The sequence below is a fragment of the Cyprinodon tularosa genome, unplaced genomic scaffold, assembly GCF_016077235.1.
Source record: "Cyprinodon tularosa strain WSP-4 unplaced genomic scaffold, ASM1607723v1 ctg262, whole genome shotgun sequence".
Lineage (NCBI taxonomy): Eukaryota > Metazoa > Chordata > Actinopteri > Cyprinodontiformes > Cyprinodontidae > Cyprinodon > Cyprinodon tularosa.
In genome coordinates this window covers 169,321-185,240 of record NW_024038966.1, presented here as the reverse complement: position 1 = coordinate 185,240, position 15,920 = coordinate 169,321, and the positions used below count along the sequence as shown (strand labels likewise).

The 15,920-nt window shown below is 38.6% G+C and overlaps 1 long non-coding RNA gene across 1 annotated transcript; it reads left to right on the top strand.

Moving 5' to 3' along the window:
- The first annotated feature begins 8,762 nt into the window (after positions 1-8,762).
- LOC119786021 lies at positions 8,763-13,890 on the top strand. Its single transcript, XR_005281133.1, has 4 exons — positions 8,763-8,954; positions 9,049-9,310; positions 9,390-9,459; positions 9,542-13,890. It is a non-coding gene; the product is annotated as an uncharacterized LOC119786021 (long non-coding RNA).
- The last annotated feature ends 2,030 nt before the right edge of the window (positions 13,891-15,920 follow it).

Below are 15,920 nucleotides of genomic sequence, written 5' to 3'. Positions count from 1 at the left end.
AAGACCCCATTGGCAATGAGTGTGGCAAGCTCTGCAACACCATGAGTGAGGCTATTGTTATATTCAAGCAAGACTGTCCAATGTTGCAGGGTGAGAAATTCCAATATGATAAAACGAAAAAGTTGAGTAATGGAGCATCTTTGATGCTAACAGTTGTTATAGTATCCCAGGAATTGCAAAGCTATTCTGGCACATAAATGAGGTTCACTTCATACAGATAGTGGCTCAGTGCAAATGAGTGCAATTAACGTGTTATGAAAAGTGATTAATATGAATGTAGGATACTTCTTGGTTTTAAGTTCAGTTTAATGGATAAAACAGTATAACATGTCCATACCGTGTTACTAGAACAAAAAAGTTAATAAAATGCATTTAACAAATTTTTCCTTTTCAACTTAGCAATTTAAGTTAATATGTTTAAATGGCTTAAGGCAGTGTCCTCAAATATTTTGAGTTCAATTTATCAAATTATACAGCATAGTGCAGAAAGAACTATGAAAACCAATTAACCTACAACTGTACAACTATCAGCTACATTGCATTTATCTAACTTATTAGTTTTCAATTAAGTACACTACAGTTTGTAGTTGTTGCGTGACAAAATTTGAAGAACTTTAATACTTCAAATAGATTGCTTAGCTTGTTTTTTTTTTACATTTTTGCTTGGTCACTTAAATTAAGGTTAAGGTATGAGGACAATGTTAATAAGATGTTGTTTTATTTAGTAGGCCTACTGACTGGCTAATTAGATTATTGATATTACAGAATCCAAGCATAAGCATAAACACAAATGGGATATTAAGTTTAACTCTGCCTCTGATTTGTGATAACATTGTATAGATTACTTTCCTTAACAACTGCATCACACTTGTATACGGGCAAGCAAATAATAATGTTCTTTTGCTCATCTAATGAAAACATTTTCTGTTGTTTTTTTGTGTTTCATGTACACCAACACCTTATCAGCTGTTCTAAATATTGAAATGTCTGGTTATAACTTCCAGTATTTTCTTTTTCTTTAAGAAAATAGTTGAACTTACTTGAATAGTTGTACTTACATCTCTTTTCAATTAGTTTTCTAATGTCCCTACTTTGGTCCAACTCATCTGTCAATCACTGCATTTTTATTCATCCAGCAATTATCTCCACTAAAGAAGGGCAGCTGCATAATTTCTACCTTAGTATTGGCTTAATTGTTGTGCATCATGTCTGCTCTAGTTATAGCTTTGGGAGGGATTTACTGTGCCATTGTATGCCCATTTTTCAGCATCCTGTCCATTAATTTTGGCAAGGGGAGGCAGGGATTTTTCAAACCATTTGGGCTAACATGCCCTCTGCAAATCTGTTCACTGTAGGAATTCCCATTCCCCTTGGTTAAACTAACTGTGTAATTTGTCAATTGACCTCATTAGTCATGTAGGCAGGGTGCCATGAACACCATCGAGTGACACTTTATGAGATCCAATAACACAGGAGAAGGTATGCACATAAGGCCTTTGTAATGTAGTGTTGAAGCCTCTTGAAGTTGGAGCCCAGTTGTTGACTGAAATGAAAGGCCAACTACCATTAGGCCAACACACAGTCAACAGAAGCAATCCATGCATGTGGGACCCCCCACTGCTATGATTGTCAGGTTTGGTGGAAGTTAGTTGAGAACCCAAATCCAGAGATGAGGAGGCAGAGATGAGTTTTGCTGATTTAATGAAAAAGGCAACAGAAACAAGCTAGGCTCCTGGAGTCATGAACATAAGGAGCCAAGTAACAACAGCAGCTGAAGAGGAGTATATATGGGGTACAGAAAAAAGAAGGACTAATCAGCTGATATGGAGCAGATGTGGTTTGAAGTAACTTGGAGGGAGCTAGAGGAAAGGAGAGTGACACAGGGGGGCAACGGAACAGCAACTCAAAAAAATGCAATGCAGCTAAAATATAACAGAAAAATAGAAAAGAAACCCATGACCAACACCACAGAATGACACAAATAATTGGAAAAATCAAAAAAGACACCCAAAAAGAAGTCCCAAATGGGAGAGCCAATATTTTAGTTTTAGTTTTATTGAAAGGATCCCCATTAGCTACAGCTTTGCTGCAGCTATTCTTCCTGGGGTCCTGAAAAAATATATACATTAAAAACAAAACCAAGAATACTGCTGATGAACGGATTCCTACTGTCGGCGCACCGCTGGTATGTGGGGGTCCGAGCGGCTCCTACAGAAAAAATATTGTAAAGCAGGATGATAATCTGAATGAACTGACTGCACTGATTACGTTTTCAGGTGTATTTTCTCACTTAAAAACATATTAAAACTACTTTATTCCCACTGATCACAGCAAATATAGCTGCAAGGCAGAGAAAGGATAGTGAAGCTCCGCCCAACGCGCGTCAGACACACACTTGGGCACCGCGCAGCCTGAGCAGAGCTGCTTCAGCCGCGCGTCAGAACTAACTGGTACAAGCAGTAAAAATGAAGCAGCAGAGGCGATTTTGCTGCTTTTGCTGCGTCCGGTGTGAAAGCAGCACTGCACAAAGATCGCCACTGTGCTAGCAACGAGCATGCTTTTAACTGGGGGGTGTAGCAGTTCCCGCCGTAAAGCAAGACCGACTCTCGCGAGACTTCTGAGCCTGTGGGTGCGGGTCGGTGCTCCTGCAATTGCAAGTGCGGTATTTCCCCCACAGACCACCAGGGCGGCCGAGAATACTTTTGTTCAACCTGAAATGACTAATTTAATCATCCAAAACGTTATGGAACACATTAATTAACTGAAAAATGTTGCATAGTGTGCCTTTAAAGCTTCATTACCTCATTATGCTACATGTGTTAAAAGCAAATTAATCTACTTCAGTAAAAAGCACTTAAACAATCATGCTGAAATTTTTCAAACATTTAAAGATTGACGGAATTGTTAAGACTTGTTCTTAAACACATACCTATTACTTATATTTAAAGGAAATCTCTAGGGGTGAGTTCAGACCGGACGTGTTGTCCACTGCGAGTGCAGTGGATTCACATAGCATTCCTATACATACAAACTGCATGGGGAAGTAGAAAGCAGATAACACCTCACGGCTATTAGATAGAACTGAGGTGTTAACTAACAGGAGCACTGCATTGACAGAGAGGAGCGGTGGTTGCTGAAGTTGAAACAAGCCGAACTTTTCAGTGAAATCATAATACAGCGAAAAATCAGGGACTGGTTGAAGAATAAACTTTTTTCACTTGAAACAGAATAATTAATGACATAATAAAATATAGGTGGTTAATGTTAAGATAGGTAGCCATTCTATGGGACAGGTACTGATTGACTGTGCAGTTTTCTATAATCTGCTCTCACTGATATCAAGTTCTGTTCAAGATTCAAGATTCAAGAGACTTTATTGTCATTCACATCACGTGTTACATGAGGTAGAACGAAATTGAGAGTCACGGCCCCAGTTACATCCGAATATAAAAAATAAAATATAAAAACTAGCTACAAGATCAAATTGTGCCAGCTACAAGATCAAATTATATAATTATCTGTTAAAGAGCTGTTAAAGATGTCTTTGTAACGCTGCAAATGTCAAGATGGATAATGTTGTGGATGCATGTCATGGATTGTGATGTGAAATGGTAGCCCTAATAATGATAACCTGCTGAATATGAAAGGACATCTACAAAGGTCTAAGAACGCACCCCTTATAGATATTTAATTCTCTGTGAATGAAATTCACTCATTCTATAATTGCATCATTTTCTAAAGGAAATGCTATTTTTGTGTTTTTAACACCTAATGTCTCTAACAGACCTATTGGCCGATTTTTTTTTTACTGTTCGCACAGAACTATTGTCAAAACTTTCCTGACTAAATCAGGAATCGAAACAATGTAATTGGCTTTAGGGAGGGTGGAGACAGAGAACACTGATTTTATTGTGGAAAACCTGCTCCCAACCAGATAACAAAGATGGCAAAGGCACCGTGCAGCGGAGGAGGAGTTACATGACCAACTGGGAGCAAAAACCAATGATCATCTGCCCGTACAGTAGGTTAACTGAGTTCGCTATAAAGTCCACTATATAGTTCCCGCTATATACCGGTAGTTACTGAGGGATTTAGGCATTAGGACGGATGTTTGGGGACAGTAAGCTTGTATGAGCTATGAAATCAGCAACTTTTGAGCAGAACGTGCACGAGGAGAAATGGGCTCATGCATGCTCTCGCAGACATTTAACAGGCCTTCCCTCTTGGGGGCAGGTACAGGGTTGTGCATGTGGTTTTTTTTTAAAGTTTGGTGGGGTTTTTTTTTTTTTTATTGTGAAAATCTTCCACAATATCTTTAATCAATTTAGAGTTGAGGGTTTGAGTCTAAATTTGTTAAACCTGCTTTGTGAAAAACGCTTCTGATGTGCAGCATACTTGCCCATCAGGGAAAAAACACCAGTGTGTATTTTTTTCCATTTAAAAAAAAAAAAGAAACCCTTTATTTAAGTGGTATCAGACACTGTTTACACTTCAACCTGATAAAGACATAATACCCCCTTTAGATTGATTATAGCACTATTTTTATTGTGCAAACCATCTGTGTAGGAGTACATTCTCTCAATTTTACGAAGTAGATTTTAGATTCAATAGTATGGCATTCTAGCTATTAAGCCTTTTGCTCTTATCTCATCACTGCGGCACTAATACAAATGCTGGAATACTTGGAGAGGAGCAGATTTAGAGCCGAGGCGGAAAATAACAGAAGATGTGGGGAACAGGGTAGGGGGAAGAAGAGCAGGATAGAGGAGAATGGAAGAAAGGTAAGGAGAAAAGAGAGATGATTAATGATGGTGGCGGAAAAGATGGCCAAGGTGGTTTTTGAAATTAACAGAGCCTTAGCCAGCAGAGGACTGTAGGGAATAGAAGGCACTCAGGCTCATACCAACACTGACCCATCTACTTGGGAAGGACCTGTTGTAAAAACACATTAGTTGGGTAGAATGTAACTAATAGTATTCTATAATATAAATATAAAAAAGAATATAAAATGTGAATCAAAAATTGTAGCATGCATCTTGAGTTATTTAAAGTGGATAAGAATTATGGTTAAGAGAGGAATATATATCACTATAAGATATCATTATTGCTCAAGACAAAGCCAAAATTAATTTTAATTTGTGTAATTTAAAGAATATAATGGAGAAGCTTACCAGGACATGCAGTGCATTCATTTGCACCCAATAGCCAATGTGAATCATAAAAAAGCCTAAAACATGCTTTATGCACAAATAGTTGTTCCTGGATGAGAAAGTGAAAATAGAGCTACCAAATTCCACCTCTCTATAAGTTTTAATTCATGAATTTTAGAATTTTTCTGTAAACTGTATGTGAGTTGTATAACATCAAAAGTTGATAAAACTGCAGACTCACAAAAAGAATTGGTTATCTGCTTTCTACTAACAAATATGTTTGACGTTTGTCTGTTTTTTCCACATCTATAATGCCCTTTTCAGTCTCTGTGTCTATTACTGCAAATTTTAATAGAAAAAGAATCAGCAAAAGTATCTACTGTAACTTTCTTTTGCCAAGCTTAATTCTAGCAGAGCATTGGTATTACAGTACTGATAAGAAGAGTGGAACTTCACAGGTGGGAAGAATGAGTAATAATAAAGACAGGAGCAGAATTGGATGTAAAAAAAAACCACTTACCTTTCCAGAATCATGACAATCTAGACAAAACATCTTCAAGTATAATATAAAAAAGGGTTTTTACACACATACTCTACATTTCTCTAAATATTATATTGTTTTACATTTCTTAATTTTATTGTAATACTGATTCACCAGTTATCCAAGTAATTTTTACCCTGAAGAGCACAGAACCTTGTGGAGCCTTTACAAATTACTTTTGCTCTAGTTTAATGGGAAAGGTTATATGTTAATTTTGATTAAGTCTGTCTTTTTTCCTCCATCCTTCATTCCATCAACTCAGAGCCCATGAGAAAACAGTAGCCTTTGTGGCCTATGAGCTGTCTGCTTATGTCAATTAGGAATTTAATTAGAGATGAATGTGCCGCATGCTGACGGCTGATAGACAGGCCAGGTCACAGCTGGGGTTGTGTGCTTATATGTAGGTCTTATGTCAAAAGTTTCTAATTATGCATTCAGTCATGGACAACCTTTTACGGCTTACTTGTCCAATTCAACGCTGGCGGCAGAGAGAATTAACAAGCCCAGGGCATTGCCAGCTACAGTACTACTCCGGGCCTTGTCTGTTCAAAGTTAAAGTCCCACTTTCTAGCTGAGCCTTAAGTGTTGTCTAAGCTAACCCATCTTGTTGCAATGTTGTATTTTTAATGCTTTAGTGACTCATTGTACTTATCCACATTGAGCTGAATGAAAAAACACTGTTTTAATTGCATAAAAAAAAAAAAAACTGCATTATTTACTATTCACATATACCTGATGTTGTTTTGACTGGACATCCCTGGATGCATTTATACAGGTCCTTCTCAAAATATTAGCATATTGTGATAAAGTTCATTATTTTCAATAACATAATGATAAAACTTAAACATTCATATATTTTAGATTCATTGCACACATTTCAGGTCTTTTATTGTCTTAATATGGGTGATTTTGGCATACAGCTAATTAAAACCCCAAATGCCTATCTCACAAAATTAGCACATTTCATCCGACCAATAAAATAAAAGTGTTTTTAATAATAATAATAAAAAAGGAAACCTTCAAATAATTATGTACAGTTATGCACTTAATACTTGGTCAGGAATCCTTTTGGAAAAATGACTGCTTCAATGGGGCGTGGCATGTAGGCAATCGGCCTGTGGCACTGCTGAGGTGTTATGGAGGTGTTATGGATGCTTCAATAGCAGCCTTTAGCTCATCCAGAGTGTGTGGTCTTGCATCTCTCAACTTTCTCTTCACAATATCCCACAGATTCTCTATGGGGTTCAGGTCAGGATAGTTGGCAGGCCAATTGAGCACAGTGATACCATGGTCAGTAAAACATTTACCAATGGTTTTGGCACTGTGAGCAGGTGCCAGGTCGTGCTGAAAAATGAAACTTTCATCGTCATAAAGCTTTTCAGCAGATGGAAGCAGGAAGTGCTCTAAAATCTCCTGATGGCTATCACAAAACTATCATTTGTACTACCTATTTATTTACCATAATTATGTAAAAGGAAAATGGAAGTTAGGGTTGTTATTTAACCAATAAAATTCCAATGTGAAACAGCTACTGAAATGAGAATATAGAAAGTGTTTCTGATTACATTAACTTTCTGATTTAAAAGCAAAACATTGAAAAAAAATCCAAAAACAGTTTAGGTGAAAATTATCTTATTGATTTTTCTTTCAGGATTCCCTACTTTTCTGTCAGATTACTCCGAGAGAAAGTACTTTACCTGTCCCATTATCAGGATGTGTTTCAGACAGGAAGATCATTGGTAGTTAATCATCATCTCCTACTTTTCCTTCATCAATGAGGTCCCTTTTTTCTGTTTTCTAAGTAATTAATCCGATTGTGGAGCTGGTGAGTTAAAGATAAACTGTACTGGTTTAAAACTCTATGGTATTTTTGAGATTATACTTGCCAGCATCATCCTACTGTTAATCTGGATTTATAGGATAATGCTTGCAAGGTGTCCATTATCAGAAATAAATGGATGATGTGGAAGCAGAACCCGTGATCTACTTTACAAAAATTTCTCAGCAACCTGCACAGCTGGATGCTGTGTTTCCCCAGGGACTCATGGTCCTTCCCCATCCGCCTTGGCTGAGTTTTCCAATAAAACTTCTCCCTTCAGTTTGTGTCCGTGCCTGATTCTGCTTGTGGGTCTGAAAGGTTCAGCCAGACACAACAGAATCATCAGGCCCGTTTTTAGTATTTTTGTACTAGCCGGGGGGGGAGGGCTGTTAACCTCTTCCCAACCAGCCTGTGTGCCAGGTTTCAGGCTGATCCTCCCACCACTACACTGTCCCCAGAAGAACCCATGCATATTGGGCGTACCCGTTTGTCTGTTAAGGAAAGACGCCGTTTGGATTCATGGGCATGCCTATATTATGGCCAGGTAGGTATGGGAATTCTGGTGGGTGTGTGCAACCAAACTGCCTCCTGTTTCATCCTTCCAATCTCTCTTCTTCTGAGAGAGAAGGGAGAGTTGAGTCTTGGAGCTCCCATTGTGTATCAACCAGTCTCTGTTCTGCCCATGTTAGACCTAGCCCAGCTAACATGAAGTCAGAAGTAACTGTAGACTTAACGTTCCTTCTGTATATCATGATTTAAAACTGGTCTTAAATGATTTAAAACTCTCTCTTCCTCCCCACCGCCCTTACAATTGCTCAATAGAGTTATATCCTGGAGCCACCTTGCCCTCAAGTCATTTGTACAACCTCTCAAAGTCTCAGAGGAAATGCATGGAGAAGTATATTAATGAGTCACTTGCTCCAGAAATAATTCGTCATTCTACTTCCCTGTTGAGGGCTGGGTTTTTCTTCGTATCAAATAAAGATTGGTCTGTCCGGCCCTGTATTGATTACAGAGGACTCAATCAAATTACAATAAAAAACAAGTATCTACTCCCTCTTCTAACCTCAGCTTTTGAACCAGTCCATGGTTCGAAGATTTTCTCCAAACTAGACCTCTATAATGCCTGCCATCTGGTTAGAATATGTGCAGATGATGAATGGAAGACTGCCTTTAAAATGCCTGTGGGTCATTTTGAATATTTAGTTATGCTTTTTGGCCTAACCAATGCCCCTGTTGTGGTTCCAGTTTGTGGGGTTAGTTTGTTTTCTTTTTCAGTTCCACCATTCGTCCACTAGATGGTGCCATCTGGTTACTTCTGTCTTGGAGGGCTTGCCTACACGTCTCAACTACCCACACCTGCAACAAATCTTTCATTACCTCAGAGGAGTATATGAGCAGCTGACTGTCATCACCTCTTCGCCAGAGTGTTTGCCTGTTTTGGGTACTCCAGCCCCTCTGAGCTTTTGCTGAGTCTACCTCTGAACTTTACTAGTGAATTCATGCTCTTACTTCTTCTTTTTTCTTGTGAATCTTAGGCAGGAAACCTTCAGATCCTCTGGGATTTTTCAAGTCCTTCCAGCCCTAGAAGAAAACCTCTTGAGACGTTGAGAGTGCCACAACTTACCTCTTCTGAGCTTCAACCTCATCAAAGCTTTCAGTTGACAGTCTGCTCTGCTGCTCCTCTGTGCCACCTTAAACTTACCTCTCCGCCGTCCAAGGACTCATCCACCTTCTACCAGCCAAGGCCTCCACAAACTGGAACCTCTGACAACCCTCAAACTCAGGCTGCTAGTTCAAGTAAGAACAGTTCATCAGGCTTCTGCATTTTTTCCCCACCAACTGTGAACTCACCTTATCACTCTTTCCTTATGTGCAGTTGCACCTGGATTCCTGGCCGCAGGACCCACCAACCTGAGATAACCCTGTTTCTGTTTTTGTTTGTTTGAGTAAGTAGTTAATTATGTTCTTAGGGATTTCATAAATGACTTAGTTTTTGTCTACCTCATGAAATTCTGATTTTTTTTCTAGAACATCTGGGGAACATACATGTCCATCTGGTTTTGCAACGTCTGATGGAGAACAGACTTTTTTGTCAAGGCAGAGAAATGTGTGTTTCATGCTTCTTCAATTTCCTTCCTGGGAGTCTTATACTCAGGACTGGGGAGGTGAAAGCTGATCCACACAAGGTCCATAGAGTTTTAGAGTGGCCAGTCCCCACTAAAAGGAAACATCTTCAGCGTTTTCTTGGGTTTTCAAAATTCTACTGGTGGTTCATAAAGAACTACAACCAAACAGCTGCCCTGCTAGCTAGCCTAACTTCACCAAGAAACTGTTTACATGGGCACCTGAGGCAGATCGGGCCTTTCAGGAGCTTAAGAACAAGTTTGGTAATGCACCCGTGCTAGGCCAACCAGACCCATTAAAGCAATTAATTTTGGAGGTTGATGCCTCTGACTCAGGTTTTGGTGCGGTGCTGTCTCAGATCTCTACAGAAGATGACAAGTTACATCCCTGTGCCTTCTTTTCCTGACGTCTTTCCCCTTCGGAGAGGAACTATGATGAAGGGGACATAGAGCTCTTAGCTATAAAGCTGGCCATAGAGGAGTGGTGCCACTAATTGAAGGAACAGATTTACCTATTATTTTTGGACTGACCACAAAAACTTGTCCTATTTACAAGAGTTGAAAGGCCTGAATCCTACACAGGATCTTTCATCACTAATTTTGTTCACTTGTTTAAAACCTCCATCCTGTATTGTTGGCACTGTTACCTGGTACATACCAGACCTTGTTTGTGCAGCCCAGCGCCAAGAACCGGATCTTAGCATCGGTCCTCCAAATCTTACTTATGGTCCCACATCTGTCTGCTTCTGTGTCACTCACTGGGTGCACACAGCCAAGTTCTCCTGTCATCCAGGAGTTGACAGAAACATAAATCTTCTGAGACGTACTGTACATTTTGGTAGCCATCTTTGAACCGGAATGTTAAGGAATATGTCCTTGCTTGCTATGTCTTTGCCCGGAATAAATCATTCAGTCAGTGGGCGTCTTCAACCTCTGCCAATACCTGAGCTGCCATGGTCCCACATTTCTCTAGATATTATTACAGGGTTGCCTTTCTCCAGTGGTTTCTCCACCATTTGTGCTATCATTGACAGATTCTCTTAGACCTGCAACCTTGTTCCGTTAAGAAAATTCCCATCTTTACTTTAAATGGCTCAGCTTCTCATAAAACATGTGTTCTGATTACACAGCATCTCTCAGGAGACTCTCTCAGATACATTTACTTCTTGGGTTAGAAGAGTGTTTTGCACTAGAGCTAAAGTTCTACTCTGCTTGGGTTTTCACCCATAGACTAATGGTCAGACAGAATGTCTGAATCAAGAAGTAGAGGCTTCTCTACGTTGCCTTTGTTTGTCCAACCCAACTACATGGAGTTCCCTGTTGCCTTGGATTGAGTACTCTCACAACAGTCATGTATCTTCTGCTATTGGGGAACGGCAGGCTTCAGTTACATCTGTCCAACATACTATTCGGTGCTGGAAACATATTTAGGAACAGACTAGGAGAGCCCTTCATCAGACTGCAGAACAGAATCGGTGCTATACGGACTGCAAACAAGCTCCTGTTCCGGCCTTCTGCTCCGGAGACAAGGTATAGCTTTCCACCAAAGACTTTCAGATGAAATCTGCTAACAAGAAGCTTTCACCCAAATTTACTGGCCCCTATGATGTGGAATCCGTTTAAGGCCCTTATTCAGTTCGTATAAGACTGCCAAGGAGTCTCAAGATCCATCCCATTTTTCATGTTTCTTTGATTAAGCCCATCAGATCTAGCCACCTGTGCCCTCTTATTGAGAAACCTCCTTCCCCCTGGACATTGGTGTGCACCCTACCTACACTGTTAGGAGGGTGCTGGATTTCTGTCAGTGCGGCGGAGGTTTCCAGTACCTGGTAGACTGGGAGGGTTACGGCCCAGAGGAAAGTTCCTGGGTTTCTTGTTCCCTCATCCTGGACCCTGACCTCATTAGAGACTTTGAAGATTTTTGTCCTGGTCCCAGTGGACCGCAAAGGGCCGGTCGTGATGTAATAATCAGGTTATTTGACCTGTTGGTTTATTTGTCGGTTCCAAATCCAGCTCCAGCATTCAATGTCATTGTGTACTTGGGCAAGACACTTCACATGCATTCCCTACTGATGGTGGTCAGAATGCCCTGTAGCGCATTGTATGGCAGTCTTGCTTCTGCAGTGAGCCAAAGGGAAGCTGTGGCTACAATGTAGCTTGCCACCATCAGTGTGTGAGTATGTGAATGGGTGAATGATTGAATGTAGTGTAATCTTTGATCAACTCTCCTGATAGTAAAAAGTGCTATATAAGTACTGTCCATTTCCCATTTTCACCATATATGGGCGTCAGATAAAACATTTTAACAGACATCCTGCAGCCACTCAAAATCAACTATTCACACAGACCATGGCCGAAATTATATTAAAACATAGAAAATCATCTACTGCTGGAGAAATATTTAATAACTTTTCAAATCATTACAAGTATCACTGTATTTAATTCTAGCTTTCCAGACTTTTAGATTAGGTTAGTTTCGCCAATTACCTCTTTTTCGTTGATTGGTTTAATCTCTCAATGGCAGGTCTATAAAACAACATCCCATTCTTCAATTTATGCCAGCCACAGGGCTCTACTTTCTCGCTGGTCAGATCAGCATACAATTACTTTTTATCAAATCTATATAAATTCAGAGTCACAATATAAACCACATCAAATTATTTCTATGATTCTAAACATGAAAACAAAATCTAACCAAATTCCAATTCCTGCACTAATGTTTTTTACTACTACTTATTTCAACTGAAGATTGACTGATATGGTTTTAGCTATAGATGCTTCATCTCTCAACATCCCGGAACCTTCGATCATGCTTGGCTGTTTCTACATCCAAGAAATAGCAGTATAATCAAAGCTAATTTTCTTTTTAAAAGCTACAATTTTTGGTAGTGTGTACACTGCTGCTAAAATTCAATGTGGGGATATTTTTCTGTTGCGCATATAAGCACATGCGTATTAGAAAAATGTATGCCAATCTGAAAGTGTATGCTGTTTTGACAGAAAACCGGCTCCTCCAGGGTTGAGGGCAGATCATGTTTGAGTGCGGAATAAACAGCTGATTAATACACAGCATTCTCATGAAATAGGTGCATTTAAGAGCATATTTAATGGAGTTTGATTACTACATTTATGAAGCGTGAAGGTAAACAATGCATATTTTAGCAATCATTTTATGAAATTTGCAGTGGAGGTTATGCCTCCATAATATTCAATAAGAAATTTTTACTGATAGAATGAACTGGTGCAGTGATGTTTGCAACTCCTCTGCATAATGCAATCTGGTAAATAAAGGAACTCCTACATATTTCTGTCTCTTGAACTAAGGTATACACAGTTAGTGCACTGTCATTTTATGAAAATGTGACAAGAATAGTGCAAGCATCATTCATAATGAAAACATGATCCAAGGATTGCATACGTATTAAAATACATAACCATTGTCAATTTGGCAGGTTGAACACCTTTCATCTTTCAGAGGATCTTTACAACTCTTATAAAATAGATACATATATACCATTACATTTATCCAGATTTGACATTTACTCAAGAGATACTTGTAATTATTTTTCTGAAGTGCAACTAATGGCAAGAAAAAGAATTTCCCTTACAGACGGAGGCCAGTTCCATTTCCGGCTTGAATATGTTTATTCACTTCTGGGGACTGTTTGGCTGTAATCAGCTTGCATAAATCTCTTTGATGATAGCCACAAGAACATCTGCTGGAGCAACAAAAAAATTGAGGGAGGTAATAAAATGTCTGGGTGAACATATGCTAATGGAAATGTGGTCTTCTCTGAAGTTTGTCACACTCCTCAACTTTCCGTGACAGTGTGAGCAGGCTATGCAAGTATAAAAGTCAAGTTTTGGTTCATTGAATCTAACACAGCTAATGCTGTTATTCCTGCTTTTGAAGGATGATAATCACCTCACAGACAGGGTGAGCTTTGTAAGATGAGGTGGTAAAGGTTTCTGTTAATGCTGAGACAGCTTTGCCCTTCGGTAGTTTTGTTTCCTTTACTCCCTATTTACAGTGAGAGGCACAGAGGCATGCACAGTTCTGCTGTAATATCAACAATATTTTACCTTTTCCTACAAAAGCAGGGTCGAGAGGGACATGGTTGGTAAGTTACTGTCTGCTGAGGAGTTTGTGTTTACTATAGTACAGAGATGGCAAAAGTACTCACTTTCCGTACTTGAGTAAAAGTACAGATACTTGTGTTAAAAAATACTCTGGTAAAAGTGGAAGTACTGATTAAACTTCTTTACTCAAGTAAAAGTAACAAAGTACAGGCTTGTAAATTTACTTAAAGTATAAAAGTAAAAGTAGAAACCACTTTTTTCATGCCGTTGCCTACATTTTAAATGGATGTCTGCCAATAGGACTAGATCTCCGTTGTGTTCATTTTCAATCATCTTGTCGTCCATACTACTATGCTAACGCCACCGCCACCAAGCTGCAATGATTTGCCGCGAATGAATAGCGTCGAATCTGTCGATTCATCTTATAGTGGTGCGTCAAATGCAACGTAGATTCCCATCCAATTAGATTGAATTTGGTATTGATGACGTGAAAAATAATAACGGTAACTCCATTGAAATGATTCAAAACTAAAGTAACGAGCCAATTTTTTTAAATGTAAGGAGTAGAAAGTACAGATATTTGTGTAAAAATGTAAGGAGTAGAAGTAAAAAGTCACCATAAAAATAAGTAGTAAAGTAAAGTAAAAATATCAGAAAAATCTACTTGAGTACAGTAACGAAGTACTGTATTTGTACTTCGTTACTTCCCATCTCTGCTATAGTAACCAAGTTATTCAATATTTTAAAAAGTAATTAAATCAAATGAGTCATCATTCAATAACAAAACGATAAATTAAAGATAAATAAGTTTTATTTCTCTGCTGTTTAAACTACTTTATTCCACCTTTCATTGCCGTCTGCTCACAAAAATATCTCTATTTGTTGGGTTCTCAATAAGAACGGGTGCCTTATTAAATTTATTTAATTCTCTCTGTTAAAAACAAAACATCAATATCACGGTCAGATATTAAGTTATTGATTAAAACGTTTTTTTTTTCTTTAAATAGATCCAGTGTTCACTAAACCCAGTTTGTATGGTTTAGTGGCTAATAGTAATTCTATGTCTGGTTGAACCTGACAATTTGTGGTTTCTAAATTTGATTGTTAACTGCTTGGCCTTTTATTTTTTTGTCACATTTTGGAAACATCTCAATAATGATCAGTAGTCAGTCACTTCTCTGGCTGTATACGGATAGGTTTATTTGGTGGAGGGTTTCGTTTCTGTTTATGTTCAGGTAAATTTAGTTAGTTTAGTAATTGGTGTTTGGTTTGGATGATGTCAACTAGTCTTTTTTTTTAGTGTATTTGGTTGATTCATGTATTGTTTTTTGTCAAATTGTCTATCTGAAATAAATTCCTACTCATCCGTTCATTCATTCCTTTATTCATTCGTTCATTCAGTAGAAACAGTGTTCGCCTCAGCGTCATTGTAAAGGCTGTAACACTAACTGTACATACATTTGATTTCTTAGGGCTTTTTTTCTGTTAAACATTTGTAACCATTTACAGTTTTCAATAAGGGTGTAACTAAATGTGAAAATAATTCCGTGCCGTGAATACTTTCTAGGTGCACTGCTTGTCTGATCAAGCTGTTTATCAACTGTTTTAACTCTCTGCATTTATCAATGCATTTATTATCTGAGCTTGGGCAGCTTTAAGTTTATTTTGCTGTGACAAAAAAAGGAGCTAAAGAAAAATCCCAAAAGAGGGAACTTGTTATTTTTGGTGAGGGATGAAAAGATATGCTTTTAGATTGATTTTGTGTCAGAGGAAACTGTCCCCAAATCATCTAGTGCTTGTGCCATGTGTCTGGTTGAGTTAATTGTGTGAGAGCAATGTGGATGGGTTTCTGTGACTGGATAATTGATCCATTTTGTGGGTGTGAAAACCACCCATAGAGCTGGGCACAGATAGCACAAAACGTACACAATGCTGTAATCGCCCCCTTTGGCAGCTGCAGAGCTTTGGAATTTCAGGAACAGAAGTACTGCAGAGGGCTTAGGAACAATTTAGATGCAGGGCATTTCAGTTTTAGCCCCACTTCCCTTATGACAGACTAGAGAGTTCTTGAGAAAGCATCTAATAAACACAATATATATTATTTTGAAGTTTTTAAATAACTTTTTAGCATATCTGTGATGTTATACCTGGTAACTGCATTTTGTTATATAAATACTATTCATTTTAGATTAAATCAAGACAGT